The sequence below is a fragment of the Thunnus thynnus genome, chromosome 23 (genome assembly GCF_963924715.1).
Source record: "Thunnus thynnus chromosome 23, fThuThy2.1, whole genome shotgun sequence".
Classification (NCBI taxonomy): Eukaryota; Metazoa; Chordata; class Actinopteri; order Scombriformes; family Scombridae; genus Thunnus; species Thunnus thynnus.
This window is the reverse complement of record NC_089539.1, coordinates 6,595,983-6,618,539: the sequence shown is the minus strand read 5'-3', so window position 1 is coordinate 6,618,539 and position 22,557 is coordinate 6,595,983. Positions and strand designations below refer to the sequence as shown.

The window sequence follows — 22,557 nt, the reverse complement described above, 5'->3', positions numbered from 1 at the left end:
AGAAAAATGCAATACGTATGTTTGTGTCAATAAAAGCTATAATACTTAGTATTTGACAGAGATAGCATACAACGATATAGAGGATCGTGAAAAAAGGAAACCTTCAACCACTAGCTAGCTACCTTAATGAACTTAGCTAACTTCAGCTAGCTATTGTCTGAAAGTTGAAGATGAATATTTTAGATCTGGTTATGAAGTTATTTGGTATGGTATTTGAGATAGGCTAATAATAAATTAATGTTTGTATATCAACACTCATATCAACATTATTTTTTCTTACCTGTAACCTGGCAGACCTTTGAGCTACACTGGACCATATGGTGACTACGTGACCCATGTCAGTAGGTTGAAGGACGAGGTCTACTCGTTTTACAGTTCACATAGTAGCACAGCTACTGTACACCAACACATTACTTTGTCAGCACAAGTTGAGAGTGTAGAGACTAAATCTTTTTTGTCAAATGCTCATCACCTAGAGAAGGTCAACTTTTCTTTCCCAATATTGTGTTACAAGCAACTGTGAAAAACACTGGCTGTCAGAAGTGGGATTCGAACCCACGCCTCCAGGGGAGACTGCGACCTGAACGCAGCGCCTTAGACCGCTCGGCCATCCTGACTGGGTTACAAATGCCAGACCTATTATTTTTGGTCCACATAGCACTTAGCAAAGCACTAGCCTAATTGTTATAGTATGAGTATAAATACTGTAAAGATAACAAAGTTCACATATGAATTATGGTATGCAGTCTTTGTATTTACAACTTAATTCTAAGCAATCACAGACTAGTACCAATTTGAGAAGGTTCCTTGATAGTCCTCCCTGCATACACATTTCCAGGCACTGACAAACAAGGTGGATGATAAGCAATTTCCCAATCCACTTAACCCGTACTTCATCTTAAAACTAGGTTCCACCGAGATTTGAACTCGGATCACTGGATTCAAAGTCCAGAGTGCTAACCATTACACCATGGAACCACACCCCACAACTACCTTAAATTGTGGGAATTGTGGTCTTTGAGGAGAATTTACAATATCAAGACTGAGTGATCAAAGGTGAGCACACAAAAACCAGGCATAGCTAGCTAAGACAGAAACCCCCAAAAATGTAATCTTTCACAGAAACAAATTAACTAAAATTTTAAAAGTAAAGAGTTTGACTTTTCCAGGTGCCGATAAAGTCAGATGAAAGATGAAACTCCCTCTCTGTCAATGCTCTGACATGAAAATCAGAATTATTAGAATTAATGTTACATTTTTTCAGTTCCATGTTTTCAGTTCCTCTGAAAACATGTTTCACATGTTACTAAAGCGGGTTTAGTGAAAACTCTGAGTTTGTTAACTCTGAGATGAGGAAATTTGGATTTTCAATTCCAGAAAGAGAGGTAACTTAAACTCGGGGTCAGTTACCATGGTGACTGACTCTGTGAAGTTAACTTGCTCACTGGCAGCTTTTCTTCAACAAACCTTGAGTTTCTCTGCCTCCTCCCTCTTACAGAGCAAGATATGCGGTTTCATTTCCTCATTCAGTTCATATCAAAGCGCATATTGAAGCACATTCATTAGTGGAGGTTTACTGTCTGTCAGGATCAAAATCCTGGTTGGATATTAGTTTAGTTATTCAGGACTTTCTAAAATTACTGCTTTTACGTGCATTAGTCATTTCTTTGAACAGTGGTTTTTGCTCTCACATTCAAATATGACACAGCATGAATTCACCCTCAGCTCAGAATAAAACCTCTGCATGTCCTTCTTTTATAACACTGAGACAGACAGCTGTCAGCTTGTTAGAGCAGCTCCTGACCTGAAATATTTATTGCACATAATGTGTAATCTCAGTTTAAATCTAAAAAATCAGTATAGAGCTTTAGACGTAGGAAGTAGGATCAATGAATAGTTATCTCTATCACTCATGATGTGATTGATCGCACTGATGGAACATCATTCCTATAATATTGGAGATTATATGTTAATATTTCTGAGTGAGCAGGATCGAGCAGCATCACTGAAAGCTGTTGAAACAAGATATAAATAGATATCTAATATTTTAAAATCTATTGTGTTTTAACCTCAATGCCTTTTCAAGTGCAAATCACCAAACACATTATTACTGGATCAGACTGTGAGCTTACAGTCATGTCTCTATGTCTTTGATCTATATATTTTTTAAATCTTAAACCATATTTTTCATCTTCAGTGCCATCTCCTGTGTTTTGTCCCTCGTCAGATAAAAGCTGAATAAATACTGTATATTAAAAATGTAATGTAGCTACAGCCCGATAAACGGTCAGATTCCACTTTATCATCATTAAGCAAATATAAGTATGGTAAATGATGAATTAATAGACAATACTGAATAAAACTGAATTGTGTTAACTTATTGACACTTTCCCCGCTCTGACTTAGGTTCTTTTTTTAAAGATAAATGTGCACGGTCCGCATACACATGCATTAATATCTCTACATCTACTGGATTAAAATGGAGGCTCTGTCTTTTATTTACCTGTTGCCATGGTGAATCATAGTATTGGGGCTCGATTGATGATGGCTTCTTTTGTTCATGTACGCACTTAATTCAGAGTGAACGTACTCAGAGTTGATTGAACCGACTCTGATCAACTGTTCTGGATCTGAAAACTCAGAGTTTCCCATCTCGGGGTTCATCAACTGAAAATTCAGGGTTAGACTCAGATTTTGTTGAACCTGCTTTCTGGAATGGACTCCTGGGGCCTGTACTATGAAGCAGGATCTGTAGTTAGTGAGGAAACTTCAGGTTTAATCCTGGGTTTTCAGGGTTACGACGGTGGTTCACTTCTTACCAGGGTACACCACCATGGTAATTTAGGCCGAACAGCTAAACTGCTCTGGAGCAGGTTAACTTCAGAAGATCGGATCACAACCTGTCAACACCCTGACCACTGACCAATCAGATCACTGGAAAAAAAGGAGTCATCATTCCAACAGGATCCCGACGATTCAGAATGGTTACTTCATCATCCAATTAAATAGCAAAAAATACTCACTCTATATTTAAGTCATATACAATAATACCTACATGTATTTTAAGCCTTAGCCTACTTTTACTATTTGGAAATTATTTCTAATTATTTCTAATGTTTCTACATCTTCTTATTCTGTTGAATGATTTCAGCCTATTGTTAACATTTCACTTCTTTGAATATGACTTTTTGCTGTCCCAAAAACAGAGGTTTTCCGCAGGTACTTCATTGGATCGTTTCATCTCATATCTGTGTCCAGGTTGTCTTAAAACTGCGCATACTCTTAAAACCAGGTCCCACCGAGATTTGAACTCGGATCGCTGGATTCAGAGTCCAGAGTGCTAACCATTACACCATGGAACCATGTGTTCAAGGCCATAATGTCTCTTGACAAGCTAGTGGAGAAGATATTATTATCATTTTCAATATTACTGTATGGTGATGGTATATTGCTGTCATTTACAACACAAATAGCATATGATAAGAACAGTAACCACAAAGGATTCATTTGCAAGTCATGTAATTCAAAATTGTACAGATGATCTGAGTGCTAACCACCGATTCAGTACACAGATTTTCATATTTGTTTTACTACACGCTACACTTTTAGATCCTGGCTGTATTTATCTATATGTTTTAAGACAACTGAGGATGTGGGAAATGCTTGTTCACGTCAGTTGGTTGAAGGACCAGGTCCACTTGTTTTACAGTTCATCAAGCGCATATTAGCACTGTACCGCAACACATTGCTGTGTGTGGCTGAGAGTGCAGAGACTGAAACTTTCTGGCCTTTTGATCAAGCGCTCGTCACCACCTTTGTTTCCCAACATTGTTTTACAAGCATCTATTAGGCCTACTGTGAAAAACACTGGCTGTCAGAAGTGGGATTCGAACCCACGCCTCCAGGGGAGACTGCGACCTGAACGCAGCGCCTTAGACCGCTCGGCCATCCTGACGATGGCACAAATTCTAGACCTATTATTTTTAATCCACATAGCAATTAGCAAAGAACTAGCCTAGTTGCTATTGTATCAGTATAAATATTGTAAAGACAAAACGGTTCACATATAAGTGGTGGATTCTTTGTGTTTACAATGCAATTGTTACCAATCACAGACCAGAGGTTCTTGGTAGCCATCCCTGCACACAGATTCAGACATTTCCAGGAAGTGACAAAGAAGGTGGATGATAGGAAATTTCCCAATATTCCACTTTACCCATACTTCCTCTTAAAAGAAGGTTCCACCGAGATTTGAACTCGGATCACTGGATTCAAAGTCCAGAGTGCTAACCATTACACCATGGAACCACACCCAACAATGACCTTACATTGTGGGAATTGTGGTCTTTGAGGTGAATTTACCTTATCAAGATTGCGTGATCAAAGGTGAGCACACAAAAAACAGATATAGCTAGCCAACGCTGTGCTCACAGACAACAAAAATGAAAACCTCAAAAATGTAATCTTTCACAAAAACAAATGACCTAAAATTTTTTTTAAATTGTTTTTTCCAGGTGCTGATAAAGTCAGATGAAAGATGAAACTCCTTTCTGTCAATGCTCCCACTTGAATGTCAGAATTATCAGGCCTGATGATGCATTAACATACAAGAAAAGTATTATGTACAAAGAAATCAGACTTTTACAAAAACAAACCAACTCAAACTTAAACCTACATTTGCTTTACACAAATTCTCAATTGTCAGCTACTGACAATATTATGTGAAGGTACATCCTTTAGGCAGGTTGCAGTCTTAAAACTGTGCATCCTATTAAAACCAGGTCCCACTGAGATTTAAACTGAGATCTCTGGATTCTGAGTCCAGAGTGCTAACATTACACCATGGAACCACACACTCAGTTGCATAATGGCTCTTGACAAGCTAGTGGAGAACAGTGTCAATTTCCATATTAATGTATGGTAATGGTATTTTGTTGTCATTTATAACACAAATAGATTACAGTAAGAACAGTAACCACAAAGGATTCAGTCATTTGCAAGTCATGTAATTCCAAATTGTACGGATGGTCTGAGTGCTAACCCCCAATTCAGTACACAGATTTTCATGTTCGTTTCCATACAGTCATAGAAAAATGCAATACAATATGTATAATTAGTGTCAATAAAAGCTATAATACATAGTATTTGACAGAGATAGCATACAGCAATTAACAGCGATAGATCATGTGAAAAATTTAACCACTAGCTAGCTACCTTAATGAACTTCCGCTAGCAACTGTCTGTAAGTTGAAGATGAATATTTTAGCTCTGGTTATGAAGTTATCTGGCATGGTATTTGAGATAGGCTAATAATAAATTAATGTCTGTATATCAACACTCTTAAGACACAATTTTTTCTTACTTGTATCCTGGCAGACCTTTGAGCTAGACTGGACCATATGGTGACCACGTGACCGCAGGTGAACACACACAAACCTGGCATAACTAGCTAATGTGCCATTCACAGACAAGAGGGGATGTGGGAGATGCTCATTCATGTGGGTTGAAGGACGAGGTCTACTCGTTTTACAGTTCACATAGTAGCACAGCTACTGTACACCAACACATTGCTTTGTCAGCACAAGTTGAGTGTAGAGACTGAAACTTTCATGTCAAGTGCTCATCACCTAGAGAAGGTCAACTTTTCTTTCCCAATATTGTGTTACAAGCAACTGTGAAAAACACTGGCTGTCAGAAGTGGGATTCGAACCCACGCCTCCAGGGGAGACTGCGACCTGAACGCAGCGCCTTAGACCGCTCGGCCATCCTGACTGGGTTACAAATGCCAGACCTATTATTTTTGGTCCACATAGCACTTAGCAAAGCACTAGCCTAATTGTTATAGTATGAGTATAAATATTGTAAAGACAACAAAGTTCACATATGAATTATGATATGCAGTCTTTGTGTTTACAATGCAATTCTGACTAATCACAGACCAATACCAATTTGAGAAAGGTCCTTGAGGTCCCTGCACACTCATTCAGATATTTCCAGGAACTGACAAACAAGGTCCACCTTGCAGGATTTTCCCTGCAATCCATTTTACCCGTACTTCCTCTTAAAACAATGTTCCACCAAGATTTGAAATCAGGTTACTGGATTCAGAGTCTAACCATTACACCATGGAAGCACCACTTAGGCTCATTAGAAAGTACTGAAACTATTTCATACATGGTATTGCCAAATATGTTATTCAGAGCATATGACAGAGATAGCGCATGACAATACCAGTAACACAGTGGATAACATTTCATAAAGGAACCTTCACTTCCTAATGTAATCAACTGCCAAAATCATGGATGTCGTCCAATCTACTCAAACTAAACAGCAAAAAAACAGAGCTCATGGTTGTGGCACCTAAGGCGCTGCTCCAGAAGGTTTGGCATTTCTCCTTGAGGTCAACGGTTGCTCCATCTCCCCATCCCCTGAAGTCCGCAACCTTGGCGTCATCCTGGACTCTTCCCTCTCCTTCCAGTCACACATCAAATCCGTCACCAAATCTGCCTTTTTCCACCTCAAGAACTTCTCCTGACTCCAGCTGTCACTCTCAAACACTGTTGCTCACACCTCGATCCATAGCTTCAATTCAAATCATCTGGACTACTGCAATGGAGTCCTGTTCAGGGTTTCCAGTAAAACCCTGGACAGGCTCCAATATGCCCAGAACTCCGCTGCCAGGGTTCTTACCCACACCAAACCCTGGCAGCACATCACCCCCACTCTCATTCACCTACACTGGCTCCCTGTGAAATACCGCATCTCCTACAAACTCCTCCTCCTTACCTACAAATCCCTCCACTCCCTGGCCCCCCAGTACCTTTCTGACCTCCTCCACTGACCCACACTTTCCCGAAGCCTGCGGTCCTCTGACTCAGGACTGCTCTCCGTCCCCCGCACCTGCTGACGCACTTTTGGAGACAGAGCTTTCAGCCTGGCAGCCCGCACCCCCTGGAACTCTCTCCCTTCCGAAATACGCAATGCTCCTACCCTGGACTCTTTCAAATCAGCCCTCAAAACCTATCTGTTTACTCAGGCTTTTGGCCCACAGTTAACCTGTTAACCTCTAACTGTTAACCGACTAAAGTTACGGCATTTCACTTGCAAATCCTCTTGAAATCAGGTCCCACCGAGATTTGATCACAGTTCACAAAGTCCAGAATGCTAACCATTACACCATGGAATTACTTCACATTTACAGACAGTTCAGACAGTTGTGAAACCATTTTGTACATGTCATCGCCACACGTTATTCAGAGCATATGACAGAGATAGCGCATGGCATTACCAGTAAGACAGTGGATAACATTTTAAAAAGGAAACTGTACGTACATTTATTCAAGATTCAAGATTCAAGATTGAATTTGCATACACAAAAAAAACGAAATGCTGTACCTCCCAGCCCACAGCAGTGCAACAGCAGCAGAAAGGTTAAAAATATACTATATATATAAAAATTCCCTTTAAAAAAAAGAGTATTTTTAAAGCATTATGGCTAATTTTTAAAAAAGAAAAGGATTTGAGGATGAGGAATAACCAGTTTGGCAAATGTCAAAATGTTATACACAAGTAAATAAAGAACCTGACAGAGCTGCTCTTGTTGCGCTAAACTCTCATATGTTAGCACCTTGGCTCCCACAAGGCAGATGTTCCAGTCCTGCACAGGTATTTTTCTAATGCAACCACACCAAATGTTGTAGTTAGCTTAGAAATAACACTAGGTTACCATTGTAGGTAAATTACACACCTGGACATGCGAATGTGTACTCACCTGGACATGCTAACGTTCGCAGCTTACATTATATAAAACAGTTTAATTCATTCCTCACACATTTGCTCTTTGTGTTTTTTGATTTAAAAAGCTAAAAAAACAACACTCTCTAAACTCTTGAGCATGGGGCGAATGAGATTAAGACAACAGTGGACCTCGAGCTGATTAGCGGTACAGTACATTTGGGCTGTAATCAGTGATGAAGTAAAAATATCTCCAAGTGCCTGTGTAGTGTAAAGCAGATTTTGAGAAATAGTTAGCTGTTTTACTGCACATAAAGCATGCAGAAAGTATTTATCTGTGTGTTTCCAAGTATAAGTTGAGAATTTCCTGATGGAAAAGACAGAAGAAAGAATACACCTGAGCCTAAGTGCTAAATTGCAATACCAAGATACCCCATTATCACCGTATTGGATGAGTCTCCACAGTACACAAATACCCATTTTGGATGTTGCAGGGATGCTCACTGTGCAGCAGCAGCAAGACTCATATTTTGGTGTTACGTGACATGAGTTGTCTCATGTTCTGAATCAAAGCACAGAAACTCAGTAAAGCATCTCACATGAGAGTAGGCCTCCTTCAGCTGACAACAATTAAATACTCCAACACTGAATAATCAGGTTTAGTTTCAGTCAACAGGTAAGTGGGTCTTGACAGCATGTTATGCATTTGGCACTGCTTTCAATGTGTCTAGCAACAAGTAAATGATGTGGACTATTATTACTTAATAGCTGCTGAGCTCGGAGCTGCATATCTGAGACTGAGGGATTTGCAGGCCGAGATACTGAACTGCAAGTCCAAACTGTGTGGAACCTGGCTCACAAAGCTGGGTGACCTAGATAGCTGAAACAGAAAATGCCTTTCACTTGCGGAGTGGGAGAGAGGTGAGAGTCTTCGAGCCAGCGAAGACATGGTGGCACTACACAATGCATGACTCGTCTTCACTGATTTTATTTTCAGTTACAGTATACTATGTCTCAGGGGAGTGATGCTGCTCATGATGTTTTACAAATAAATGTAGCAGAAAAAGTGAACAATGAACTTTAGCACTAGGTGTGGGTGTAAATTATGTTATGATAATGGGATGGAACCATGTTAATTTAAAAAAAAGCTGCCCACATACTGTGCCCATTTGTTTGTATGTAAAAAAATTAAGAAAAGTCTGAATGCATATCATATAGAATGTAAGAGCTACTAATCATTATTTTCTATTTTACCAATAAATCAAATGGCTATATGTAACCTAAAAAATGTCACTCATTGTGAACCCACAGACAATTTAACAGCTTTTTAGTCTCTTTTAGCTCATTGCTTACCCACATATTTACTGTATGGGTCGGAAAAACTCAAATAAATTGACCTGACACTACTTGCACAGCACCAAACAACAAACAGACAAAGTTAGCGACTAATGTTAGCTTGTGAAGAAACTTAAACATCAAGCTAATGTTAGCTAAACCTAAGGACTCATATTTATTCAGAAGTTAGTGTAGACCATAAAACTAAAAGAGAGTGAATATTGGACTTAAATTAATCAGGTGGACACAAACATGACTCCAAATGCTACCTGTCTGCTGGATGTGTAAATAGGCCACTGCTTGCTATGATGTTAGCCGGAACAACTTGATAATGCGATAATATGTCAGATGTTGCATGTCTTTCAACTGGTTTGTAGTTCTTCTGCTCCCAAGTGCCCCACAAATAAAGGAAAGTAGCTTTTAAGTGTTTCTTTTTTGTTGTTTTTCTTTGTTTTATTTATTTTTTTTTTTACTTTGTTTCTGTGTTATTGCTGTAGTTTTGGCCAGTATACCTACTGAACAAAAAAGCTTTATGTTGCACTCAGTAACTGAGTGCTATTAAGTAGCAGCACTGGTGTAACTATTAACATTAAGATGCATATGGCTCTGTTCCATTAATGTGTGTCAGTAATCATGGTTGTGTCTCTCCCACACTCATTCGCTCATTCACTACTCCCTATGTAATCGACACTCAATAGTTAACTCAATAGTGAGCAGCAATTCAAGATTTCGGACACTTATCATCATCATTTTGCCTCATCACTGGCAGCTGTAGAGTCGCACAACAGTAACGTTCACATCTATAAAATGTGGTGCATTGTTAGATTGTTATCAGAAAGTAGTATACATGTGCTTTATGTACAAAACTTATTTTGCTACATAGGGTTGTTGCATGCATATAACTTTTATACTGAAAAATAAAGGTGTAGGATTTTAGATACTACCTTTATTTGAATAATTTAACTTGAATAAATTGTCCTTAAATAATAGCTGTACATTAAAACATGAAACATGTTGGATTGACATAAGTATTAAAACTGGAACTGTGCATTTTACTGTTTGCATTTAGACTGAAATGACCTAAAGGCAGTAAAGGAGTAACCTGAAAAGTCCTCACATGCATGAATGCAACATTCTTTCGGAGTCACTTGCCACACTTAAGCCCTTTAATCCCACGCAATAAAGATAATGGAATCAGTGAGCTCACGTTTAGTTCTACATTGAAATAACGTTTGACCTACATGATGAAAGAGGCAATGAAGGCACTTCTGGCAATGTGATAGTGGATTATGTTGCTCCTCCTTTTCTTTTTTACATTTGGCACTTTTTTAGAGCACTTTCTGACTTTTGCTTTTAATTGAAGTGTGATAATATTAACACTTTTTTCATCATGTTGAGTCATGGATTTGGATTGATTCTTAGTTGCACATCTGGCTGTAAAGAAGGAAACCCTTTCTGCACCACAAACATTCACTTTTTACCAGGCATGTGGAGGCTTGTCATCTTGGACCTCATTTAGTCTTTGGTTAACAAATTGGATTAAAATGACCAAGAGTGAGTCACATAGCTTTTAACAAGAGATCAGCATACCAAAAATTAAGCAATAAGAACAAAATTGTCTTTAACTTCCAACGGATGATTGTAACTCTACCCCTTCGTTGTTTCTCCTAGTAATTAAGGGTTGAAAATTTGTTTGGCGACATGCAACTGAACCAGCAGCCATCCACTCTGTTCAAATACTGTTGAACTTGATAGCTTGAACTTGCGCATAATACTGACAAATAGAGCTTACATAAACTGCAGACTGGAACATACCTGTTATTGTGGGATAACTCCCATTGAGCAAACCAGTCAAACAAGAGCTCTCGTTATATAACTGGCACTGAAATGACACAAGTGTGCTGAGCAAATGTCTGCTCTTTTGAATTGAATGATCACTGGGACAACTTCACTTTACTGCACACGAAGATTGAAAACCACAGTGACTGAATCTGTTGTGTTCTTCGCAGGGAATTGAGTTTCTAACCATGAAAATGCCTTGTTCAGAGTCAGAATAAGAAATGCCATGGTGCAATCACTCACTGTTTTCCTAGATAATAATCACATCTGTGTTTTGCTGCTGTTTGATTGACATACAGTGCAGGAGGGCCAATGCTCAGCCCCTGTATATGTGTTTTTGCTAAATCCAACATCTGTCTGTTTTATTTAGAACAAAAAGAGCTTTGCATCTGTTAGAGGGAGAGACCACAGACCCTGACAAAGACCCTTCACCTCTTATGAATGGCTGTTTATCCAGATGGATGTTATTTTGACCATGAAAGCAAAGACAGTCTAAGAATAGCCTCAAGTCTATGCATTAATAATGGAATTACACATACTGGAATACTAAAATTAAGTTGAAGCCATTACTGGCATGCAAGAAAAATTGTTTTGCAGTAGGAAAGCTTAATAAAACCAACATGTCACCCAGCCATGGACAAATATCAGCTGATAAGGACAGACATGGAGGCTTTTTTTTTTTTTTCAAAACAAGCACTTCTGACTCTATCATGAAGGTCCAGACAAACTTTTGCCTAGCATAAACAATGTACTAATGAAATAGAGTGACCAGTGTACATGTTGAATGCATTCTGTGTATTCATGTTGAGCAAATAGTGAATTTATTTTCAAGTGTAGGTTTGCAGAACTCAGTAAACTGACTTTTTGCCCTGCTAGCTGCATGAGGTCACCATGACATTCATTTTTGTGGTTTTAAGTGAAATATCTCAACAGCTATTAGATAGATTGTCTTCTGACTTTTCATCTAGCGTCATCATCAATTTTAATGTGTCCAATACTGGGGTTTATTTTTATGGAGGTTTTTAAGCTGCAGGCTGTCCTTGCAGCTCAGGTCGGGTCTGTTTCTTCCACTGCATGGTACACAGACCTGTAACGTTATCCACTTTTGTCTTCTTAAAAGGTATAATATGTAATTATTCCACATTAAAATGTCTAAAAACAACTAGACCTATGTTATATATTTTGTTGAGTTGTGTACTTAGGTTATCCCAAATGTTTCCGACAATTTTCAAACCCAGAGAAATCTGTAATTTAATCAAAGTAACGGACCGTCTCATTTGGTCGCATGTCAATGGCGTCACACCTCCTATACCAAAGAGTAAACACGCACAAGATGCATAAGGCGGCGCTGTGTTTGTCCGCTACAATGGCGTCTACCAAAGAGTAACTTACACACATACAAGATAATATATCGGCGTTGTGGTTGTTCCACAGAAACTGTTATGATTTGACTTTATTTCATAATAAATTTAGGTTGCTTTTAACTATATCTTTTAGCCGGAAGAAGAATTTTAGTCATTGGACGTCTGGATCTTAAGTTATCAGAGAAATAAACTGGGGAAACGTTAGCAGAAGCTCGGCTAACAGCCCCTCCGGGAAGTCCGGTGGTCGCCGAACATCGTCGGAGAAATATTGACTTTTTAGGTGAAACAGCTTAAATTAGTATTTTTAACGATTTTAATCTGCGTGGACGTTTGTTTTTGGAGAGGAGGAGACCTCTGCGGATAATTCGGCTCCCGGGAGAAACCGGCCGAACGTCTGGATCTTACGTTATAAGAGAAATAAACCGAACAAGTGTTAGCAGCAGCTCGGCTAACAGCCCATACCGGACGTCCGGTGGTCGCCGTACATCGTCGGAGAAACTCTGATTTTTATTTATTTATTTATTTATTTATTTATTTAGGTAAAACAGCTTTAATTAGTATTTAAGCGATTTTAATCTTTGTGTACGTTTGTTTTTGGAGAGGAGAAGACCTCTGTGGATAATTCGGCTCAAGGGAGAAACCGGCCGAACGTCTGGATGTAAAGTTATAAGAGAAATAAACCGAACAAGTGCTAGCAGAAGCTCGGCTAACAGCCCGTACCGGACGTCCGGTGGTCGCCGTACATCGTCGGAGAAACACTGATTTTTTAGGTGAAACAGCTTTTTTCAGTGTTTTTACCTGTAATCACTGGGTCCGTTTGTTCTGGAAAGGAGAAGACCTCTGCGGGTAATTCGGCTCCCGGTAAAAACATCCCGAAAGATTAACACCGGAGTAATCCTATCCCGGTGACGCTGGTTATTAACAACGAAGACAACAACTCCCATGATCCCTTGCTACTTCACACCGTCATCACACGCCGTCTTTTGTTATTGTTTTGATTGAGAGACCCCTAGCGGCTGAAATTACATATTGTACGTTTAAAGGCTCAGTTTTTTGGTTCGGCAGCTTATGAAATCTTAAAGTCATTGTAAAGAAATAATAGTATATACAATCTTAAATATCTCCTTGATTTTAAAATCAGGAGATGCTTTGGCATAGGCACGGACATTAGATTGTGCTATATACTGGTTATTGCTCCTGTAAACTAAGCTATCTAAGATACTTTAACTAGCTTTAAAGATACCTGTTCCTGATTTTATTTGTCTTTTGAAAATGAAAATTACTGGCCCTACTGTGCCCTGGATAACTTTTCTCCATTTGGACCATCTGCTCTTGCCTATCTCTTTGTGACAGACAAGATAAAGATCAGATAAAGGCCAAAGAGAAAATCCTCAGAACAGGACTTGCTAATACTTGAAATGGTTGTGTTGGCTTTTTAGTTTCACTTTTTTCTGTTGTTAAGCAGCTGTTATTCCTCTTAGACCTGACATCAAGAGTAAAAAAATTATTAGGATGATATTAAAGGACTGGTTCATATATCTGTCTTAAAAACAACAGTCAGGAGCCCAAATGAACATTGAAATAGGTTTTTCTTGCTGTAATCATTCCTCCTGTTCACACTGGCCATTAGAAGATCCCTTCATAATGCACTTACAATGTAAGTGATTTGGGACAAAATCCACAGTCCTCCTTCTGTGCAAAAATGTATTTAAAAGTTTATCTGAAGCCAATATAAAGGTTCAGATGTCCTAATGAGTCAAATCAAGAAAATGTCTTTCAACATTACAGTCTTTTTAGTGCCAAAGTCCTTCTTTTTGTTACTATACTTCCACCACAGCTCAACAGGGAAACACTGTCCGAGGACACGCAGAGGTAATTTAATGCTAAAAAGACTGTAAATGTGGCAGATATCCACTTGATATGATTAAATTATACTGCTTAAGCCTCATATAAGCTTCAGATCAACTTTGAAATATATTTTTGCAGAAAATGACTGTGTGGACACACTGTGGATTTCAGCCCCCATCAGTTACATTGAAAGTACATTTGAAGGGGATATTTTAATATCCAGTGTGAACAGGAGGAATGATTACAGTGAGGAAAACCTCTTTCACTGTTCATATGGACACCTGATTGTTGTTTTAAGACAGTGAACCTATTCTTTAATGTTGCACATGAACATTCATGTGTTGCACTACACGAACGTGAACCTGTAGCTTTGTTATCAGGAATTATCTGTGTGTAAAAATGTCATTGCCCTATCACACTGTTAAAACCGAGATGAGGGCTGTAACATTCCTTCTTATCTCAGAAAAGTCAGACTTGGATGTTTCCAAACATTACATACGAAATAAGTCTTCTCTTATCTCAAAAACCTTTGCTTATAATTTTTTTTTACCCAAGCTACACCTCAGATAGGTGGGGTTTGCAACCAAGACTGTGATAACAAGACAGTCAAGTTTAGTTTCAAAATTAGATTACGATGAACTCAGAAATGTTGTTTCCAGGATGAGACTGCCACAAATATTTATTGACCACAACACAATGATTGCTGAGCTGAACTGATGTATTTTGCTGTTATAAGTTTTTACCTATCTTGTTCCTCTTATCTTCAAAAAGTGACGGTTTAGAGGAAGTTATATCCGCATCATTTATCCTTCAACTGTTGTACATTGTTAGGCTTCTAAACTGTCCTTGTCAGAGTGTCTAGCCATGACAAGCAGTAGCGTCCCCGTTCATGAATCCTCTGAGCCCTCCTGTGTGCCCCTCATGCCAGGGCGCCAACACAATACTGCAAGGCCTCGACATAATTTCCCGATTCTTCCGCTTCTCTGCTCCAAGCTATTAATTTCAGAGGCTTCTTACATAAGGTATTATGCAATGTGTTTTTCTGTCGTCTATTTTTCTGGCCCCTGCACGCTAATGGGTCTGGGGGCAGGTTGTTGGTGGCTGAGGCTGCTGTTGACATTCACATGCTCATGAATGGAGCCCCCTGCTCCTCTCCTGCTGTCGGGGTCTGTCCACATCAAACCCAAACAGGCTAACGGTCGGCTGGGTTGGAGGGACCACCGCTATGACGCACACGTGTCCCAAAAAGTTTGGAGAAAACAGGGGACACGTGCAGACGGAGAAACCTGTTTGTCAGTTACTGCACAGCATGGGTCCTCCTGATCCTGAATATTGTCTGCTGTGTTATTTTGAGTATTTTGAAAACACAGAACAGAAAAGCAGGATTCACAGGCCATCTGGTGTGACATATTTCCGATCTGGACTCACACTGTCTGTTTTGGCCTAAGTGTTTTTGTTTAAGATGAAGGTAGAAGTTCAAATAAAAAACATCTAATTGGTGTTATAGTAACCCAGAAAGAAAATGGAAAGACCTGAGTAGTTTTTATTCTTATTCTTTATACTTTTTTTCATTTAATTCACCAGTTGAAGGTGTGTACAGGCTACAGTTAATTAGTAATTTAAAGCTGCACTGATAGATTTTTTGGCACCGGGGGGCAGCAAAACAAACTGTAAACACAACATTGACATGGCAGATGTAGCAGGCAACTGCCTATTTACACATCCAACAGATATGGAGCAACATTATTAATCACTTGGATACTTTTGGCCCCCTGACAAATGTTATCGCTGTTTTGGTCTCCAACAACTCTTGAGAGGAAATATCTGGGTCTTTTTGCTAAAATTGGCTAGATGTTTAACCTTCCTCATGGGCTAATATTGGTCTGTAACTTTAACCCTAACCATTTTATGTAGGTAGAATACAGTCAATTCATTTGCACATTTTTTGCTGAAAACATTGTCCTGCTGCTGCTGCTGGAAATTAGGTTGATGAGAGGCTTCACCAAACAGTTAATTTGTTTGCCGTAAAACCAAAGCAATGAGCTAATTCACTCTCCTTTTAGTTTTGATCTCCAACAACTCCTGAGAAAAATATCTGGTTCTTTGTTAACATTGGCTATATGTTTAACCTTCTTCAAAGGCCAATGCTGGTCTTTAACTTTACTGTTTTCCTGAAGTTACTGCACTTTTTTTCCCCCTACTGGAAACAGTATCATGCTGTGGTTTGAGATGAGGTTGATGAGAAACTGAACCAAACAATAAATTTGTTAGCTGTAAAACCAAAGGAATTAGCTAATTCACTCTCCTTTTAGCTTTGTTTTGCTCTCCACCAACTCCTGGGGGGTATATCTGGCTCTGTGTCTGTTAAGTGCTCCAATATGTTCACCAGCTACTAGCTAACATTGTCTGCCATTTGGTGCCGGACAGGTAGTTTATAGTTTATCAGGGCCTTTTCAACAAAAACAGCTGTCAGTACCAGCTGGAAATTGGGTTGATGAGGGTGGTGAGAATATACCAACCAAAATAGTTTGCCTGCCATAACACCAAATAAATGACAACAAAAAATGCTAAAATGCTCTATAGAGCTGAGGGAAACTGCAGAATTCTCCATGGGTTCATCACTACGAGCGACACCTTTCACTTTACAGATGATAATTTTTTACAGTGCTAATAAAGGAATATCCATACCATCTGTGAATCAATACCAATCATTTCTAACGTGATAATATATTTCCAGTCTCAAATACCTAAACATAGCCCTTATTTTCTAGCTTTATACCTGAGACTAACCATCTGCAATAACAAAACCATCTGTAATATAACATTTGAATATAACCATTCCTATATAAAGATAAATACTATCTAGCAGAACTCAAACCTTGCAATATAAGCCTCTGACACAAGACCCAACAAGCAGACCTCTTTCAAACCCAAAAATAGCCATTAGCTATCTTTGTCCCGATGTGACCGACAAAGGTATCCTCTTGTTACCTCCACTGGTCACACGAGTTAATCATATTTGTCCCTGTAGTGCAGTGTCTGTGCTAAAAGTGACTGAAGTTTGGAAAGGACACAGAAATGCGTCAAATCCTTTGAGTGGGTGGCCATTCAAGGCCACTTCAGCTACAGGTGTGCTGTCAAAGTACAGCCGTCATTTCCTGCCAATCAAACATCAGTCAATGATGTGAAACTCAGTTCAGCCAAAGCAAATAGAACTGTTACTAACCTGAGAGTGCCAGCGTCTCTTAAAACACTCTAAAAATATCAAAAAGGCTGAGGAGTTTTGTTCCAGAAAATGGTTATCACCTTTTAAAAGGAAGTTGCAGTTAGCTGCAATAAGTTTTTGGCCACTTGAGGGCACCAGATAAGACTTTAAACACAAAATTATCACCTCTTAAGGTAGCGTAGCAAACTTGTTTGCAAACTGTTACTTATTTACACAACCAGAAGATACAAAGCAACATTAGCAATCGTTTGAAATCGTGTGTGGCCACCTGACAAATGTAAACCTAATATTTACTCTCCTTTTAATTCTGTTCTGGTCTCCACTTACTCCTGAGGGAAATATCAGGTTCTTTAGCAGCTAAATGCTCCACTGTGTTCACCAGATAGTTGCTAATTTTGTCTTTCTTCCATTTAGTGTTGCGCAGGTAGTGTATAGTGGGTTTTTAGAACTTTTTGCTGAAAACTGCTGCTTGCTGTGGCCCAAAACAATGCACGAGAGCCAATAAGAAGTCATTTGATCCATTTTTATTCCAAAAAATTGACTGTGCCCACTTTAAAATTGGGCTCATTACTTCTATAACAATGATAAATTACTGTTTGTGCTTCAAATACTGCTGAAAAAACATAGAAATAATGTTAGTAGGCCAAGTGATGTTTTTTAATGTCCTTTAAAGCCCCTGAAAACTTTCAAATCCAGTATTTCTCCATAACAATATATACATGATATTATTTATGATTAAATAAGCAACAATCAATGTTAAAGTTTGGGGACAAACTATAGCTTTAACTAAGATTTGGAATCAAATGTTGCTAAATCCTGATAGGTTCATGAAAGTATGTGACATCACGATATTCCAACTGAACCAGTCAGAAGAGCACAGACAAATATGAAATACTCCAATCTCTAAGTGAAATAAGTAAAACTGTTCTAACTTTGGCACAAAGATGTGTGTTCATGTCAGATCCTATCCCTCATACTAGTAAGAAGCTTATTGAGCAGATGAGTTTTCAGGGCCTTTCATTTCTCAAAGCTCCTGGGTACTCTGTCTTTTATCTGTGATATTTCAGTGTCTGCTGTCTGGGTATTCCTTCCCTGGCTTGTTTTTTGTCCTGCTGTGTCACCACTCATGATGTGAAGTTGTCCCTCGTGAGAACGTTTGCACAAACAGGGATTTGTCTGACGGAACGTCATGCGCCAGTTGTTTTCACAAATTGAGTTGCGCTAATTCTACACACAGAGCTGCAGCTCAGGAGGATGAGATGCTACCATACAAGCGAGTGGGTGGGTAGCGAGCCAGAGCCCTGTACTTTTCCATCAGGCAGCTGAACAAATGGAGAGGGCCTCTGGAAGTTTCTAAGCGGCTGTGCCTTATCAAGGGGGATCTTTTTTTTTTCTTTCTCCTTCTCCTCCTTGTGCTTTTGTCTGGCTGGTCAAGGGGGGTTGGGGGGACGAAAGTAGTCCCTGACCAAGAATGTTATTGTTTCCTGAGCTGCAGATGACACGCTTCTTTGCGACTGAGTGAGGATCTGCGGAGTGTGAGGCCAAGGCTTTGTCTGAACGCCTGCCACCTGCATCATGGGCCCCACCACCTTCCTGTCAACATTATATTTTTGGATTTGACCTTGTGCCCTTATAAACCGACCACAAGTGGAGGCAATAACATTGACTTAGCAGGAAATTGGTGACAAAATAAAATCTGTGGCTCTGGAAAAACTGCATTTTTGCAGCATTTGCATGTTGGACAACAGATTGGAGTTTATAACAAACACAAACTCAAAAGTTGTGAAGCAACTGAAACTGTAGTTATGAATTTCACTCAAGGACACTACTGGGCCTCATGTTCTCTACCTGGAATGTGAACTCTCTAACCTCCACTAGGCTACACCTTTCCGCAGTGGCTGCTGGGTAAAGGCTGAAAGAGGGAAGTGTGTATGTGTGTGTGTGTGTGTGTGTTGAGCGGGTTGGTCTTTATATTCATACAGTGATGAGAGCATGACGTATGATGTGCGCAGGCCTTTTCACCTCCCACAGTTGTCACTGCAAGCACACGTGTGTCAACATGGTGGTGGAGGAAATAGATGGCTGACAGGAAGGGCCACACATACATCTTGATAAACAGGCTCAGAAACACACACCTATACATACAGAATGTACAGCTACACAAACACAACGTGAGTGTGGGTACACTGACTGACAGTAGAAAAAAATGTACATAGATTTTAGTTTTGATATGATATATATTTATATATATATATATTTCAAAATAGCCTTTTAGAAGATAATTAAACATTTAGAACTAAATTAGAAGGCTTATCATCTAAGAGGTTTGAAAGCATTTCATTGGACAAAGTATCACAGTTTCTCACAACCCATAGACCCCGCATATCTGTCCTGTTATAAGCTATTAGGTAAAAAAAAGAGTCTTAATAAGTTGTGGATTTCTTTTCATTCATTTGTGTTTTCTGATAATTCACTACCAGCAAATTCATACAAACAGTGAGTGCACTCTGGGTTTAAAGCAGTTTCTAAAACTACAAAAGCGCCTCCATGCATCTGTATGATCCAGTATGTGGCAGCTCAGAACAAATGTTCCTCACACTGACACACTTAAGTAATATGCTAACAATTCTACAACCTGTATGCAGGCCTCCTTTCAAGTGCTCATCTCTGTCATGTCTGTCACCGCCACACTGTAATCAAACAATATGTGGTACACCTTCACCTAAAACCAACAGTCATGACATTTGATAAGCATCAGATCATCATCTGCTCCACCTTTCAGTCTGTTTGCACTTCCTGGCACCACACAGATACAACGTACCATTGTACTGACCCTTCATCTTGTCAGATAAATATTCACAACCTCAATACCTTTCACCGAACTGATGATCACATGCAAATTTTTGTTGATGCTGAAAAACAGTAAGCAAGTCCCAAATACAAGGCCTGAGTGTCATAGAAACACATTTTAGGACAATCTAATCTCTGCACATTATCAGTTGGTAAACATGAGCATGCTGTGTGCATATTACAACATTTCTGTGTATTAGAAATATTAGCCTTTTGGAGCCTGTGCACTCTAATGTAGTCCAATACAAAAACCCTGCAACAACTACATTTGTGAACTTAATAAGATTACATTTTTGTTGAAACTGATGTGTCCACCAGTGTATTTTTCAGCGTCAGCATTTGTTTCACCAGTCTGATGCTCATAATATGAAACAGCATGGATTCAACTAAAACTGAAAGACTTTTTACTGCTCCATTGCACAATATGGTCATAAGGGGCTCGGGAAAAACATCTGCTCTCACTGGAGTTTCAATACATTTCTATTCAGTTTTATCCTCACTTCACTGGCTGTTACTGCTCAACTATTGGATAAAATAATAAAAAAGTTACAAACTCACTGACAGATCATTTGGAGAGGGAACATCATCATGTTTGGATTTCCGTAGATTCACCTCGTAAAAAATTACACAAGCCATGGACTAAATGTAAAAAATATGAGGAATGTCTTTGTAGTATTGACTTGAAGCCTCATATCCAAGCAATTCATCTCTAATCAACATCTCAGAAATGTAAAACACTTCTCCATGCTCTCTTCCATAAAATTGGGGGCCCTGAGAGAGACACATTTACTCTAAATCAATGCTGCAAAACCCTGAGATATCCTGACTTTTAGTCCTTAGTATGAATCAATCTTCAAAAAAGCTGGATCCTACACTTCCCATACTACAAATTCCCAAATTCATTAGACCTTCCCTGCATGTTAGTCTCAACCCTGTTGCCATCATCAGGGTTATTTTCTCAAAGCTATACCAGAGTCATGACATTTTACAGCTGTTTTAACAGGCTAAACAGTAATCTCCATGATGAGTATGACCTTTGTGTAAAATCAGCAGAATCTCCCTTTAATTAGGAAAAGGGCTTTCACCTTGATGCACTTTATTTACTTTAAGAATAACCATCCTGTTTTTATTTCAATCAACGTACCACTTATGTTATCAGCATTCAAAGGTTAATGGCCAATATTATCCATTTCAAAGGCATCAGACATAGGTTAGGACATGTACTGAAATGAGCAGCATTGCAGTGAGTAGAAATATCTCATGTCTCCACCTGAGAGCGCTGTTTCTCTACAATAACACTAGAGGAGGTTAGTTGATCACTTGTTCCACAGGTTGTGTCTTCACAGGTTTAACTTTTCAAGACAAAAAAAGAAAACTTAGACTATTTTTCACATACTTTTAAATCTTGGGCAATGATTTGATTAATGATGAATGATTTTACCTCAGTTAGCGAATGAACTACATGCATCTATATTCTATATATGTTAGTTCAGACTCCAGTAGAACTAAAAAGGAGAAATCCTTTCCAATCCTACTGCATAAAGCCAAAATGCATTGTCATCAGGCAAAACCAAGCTGTTTCCAGCTCTTGATTTCTTTGGCTGTGGAAGGAGAAGAACTGCCTTAACTGAAACAAAGCAGAGCAGAGCAGAGTTTTTTTTTTTTTTGCTTTAATTGGTGCTGGACTGGAGGATCGGGGCTGTAGCTATTCCCTGGGAAATACTGTACTCATCAAAAAGAGAGTAAAAGCCGTCATTGTTAGCTACCATCAAACAGACCTAAATCTGTCACACGTATTAACCTACACAGCAGCAGCCAGAAGATACGTTTATCCAAAGAAATGAGCAGTGCCAATAGATAGACAAAACATTTCTATTTCAGCTCATTATATTTTCCCAACTGCTTTTCCCACACTTCATTAGCCTAAATGATCAGAGAAAGATTTGATTATTTTCATTTGCAGTGCTCTGGTGGTGTGGAAATTTAATATTGTGCCAGGAAATCACTCTGGATGAGAATGTAAGCTGGATGGATATAATGTGGAACGTAAACCGTGTAGAAACTTTTATCCAAAGCTCCTTTAATGTTCTTGCTTTTTTGAATTCTGTTTTATCTGCTGTTGCAGCACTGTACATCCCAGAGACCACCTGTCAATCAAACACTGTGGGCAGTGCTGCCAGGTGCTCCTCCATGCTGAGTTTTAGTTTTTGTCTTTTCTTTGTCTGCTCAGTTATAAAATGCACATTCTAACCCTCTAAATTACAATAAAAAAAATCAATGAATGGTGCTCTGCAGTTTGCCAGGAGTGCAAAGACAACCTGGAACTTAAGATAACATTCTGGCTTTCTGTTCAAATAGAGA

The 22,557-nt window shown here is 39.0% G+C and overlaps 6 non-coding genes across 6 annotated transcripts; all 6 read right to left on the bottom strand.

The window, feature by feature from the left end:
- Positions 1-534: 534 nt before the first annotated feature.
- trnal-cag (transfer RNA leucine (anticodon CAG)) lies at positions 535-617 on the bottom strand. Its single transcript has one exon. It is a non-coding gene; the product is annotated as a tRNA-Leu (tRNA).
- A 289-nt stretch (positions 618-906) lies between these two features.
- On the bottom strand, positions 907-978 carry trnaq-uug (transfer RNA glutamine (anticodon UUG)). Its single transcript has one exon. It is a non-coding gene; the product is annotated as a tRNA-Gln (tRNA).
- A 2,312-nt stretch (positions 979-3,290) lies between these two features.
- On the bottom strand, positions 3,291-3,362 carry trnaq-cug (transfer RNA glutamine (anticodon CUG)). The gene has a single exon. It is a non-coding gene; the product is annotated as a tRNA-Gln (tRNA).
- A 510-nt stretch (positions 3,363-3,872) lies between these two features.
- On the bottom strand, positions 3,873-3,955 carry trnal-cag (transfer RNA leucine (anticodon CAG)). Its single transcript has one exon. It is a non-coding gene; the product is annotated as a tRNA-Leu (tRNA).
- Positions 3,956-4,236: 281 nt separating this feature from the next.
- trnaq-uug (transfer RNA glutamine (anticodon UUG)) lies at positions 4,237-4,308 on the bottom strand. The gene has a single exon. It is a non-coding gene; the product is annotated as a tRNA-Gln (tRNA).
- Positions 4,309-5,689: 1,381 nt separating this feature from the next.
- trnal-cag (transfer RNA leucine (anticodon CAG)) lies at positions 5,690-5,772 on the bottom strand. The gene has a single exon. It is a non-coding gene; the product is annotated as a tRNA-Leu (tRNA).
- Between the last annotated feature and the right edge of the window lie 16,785 nt (positions 5,773-22,557).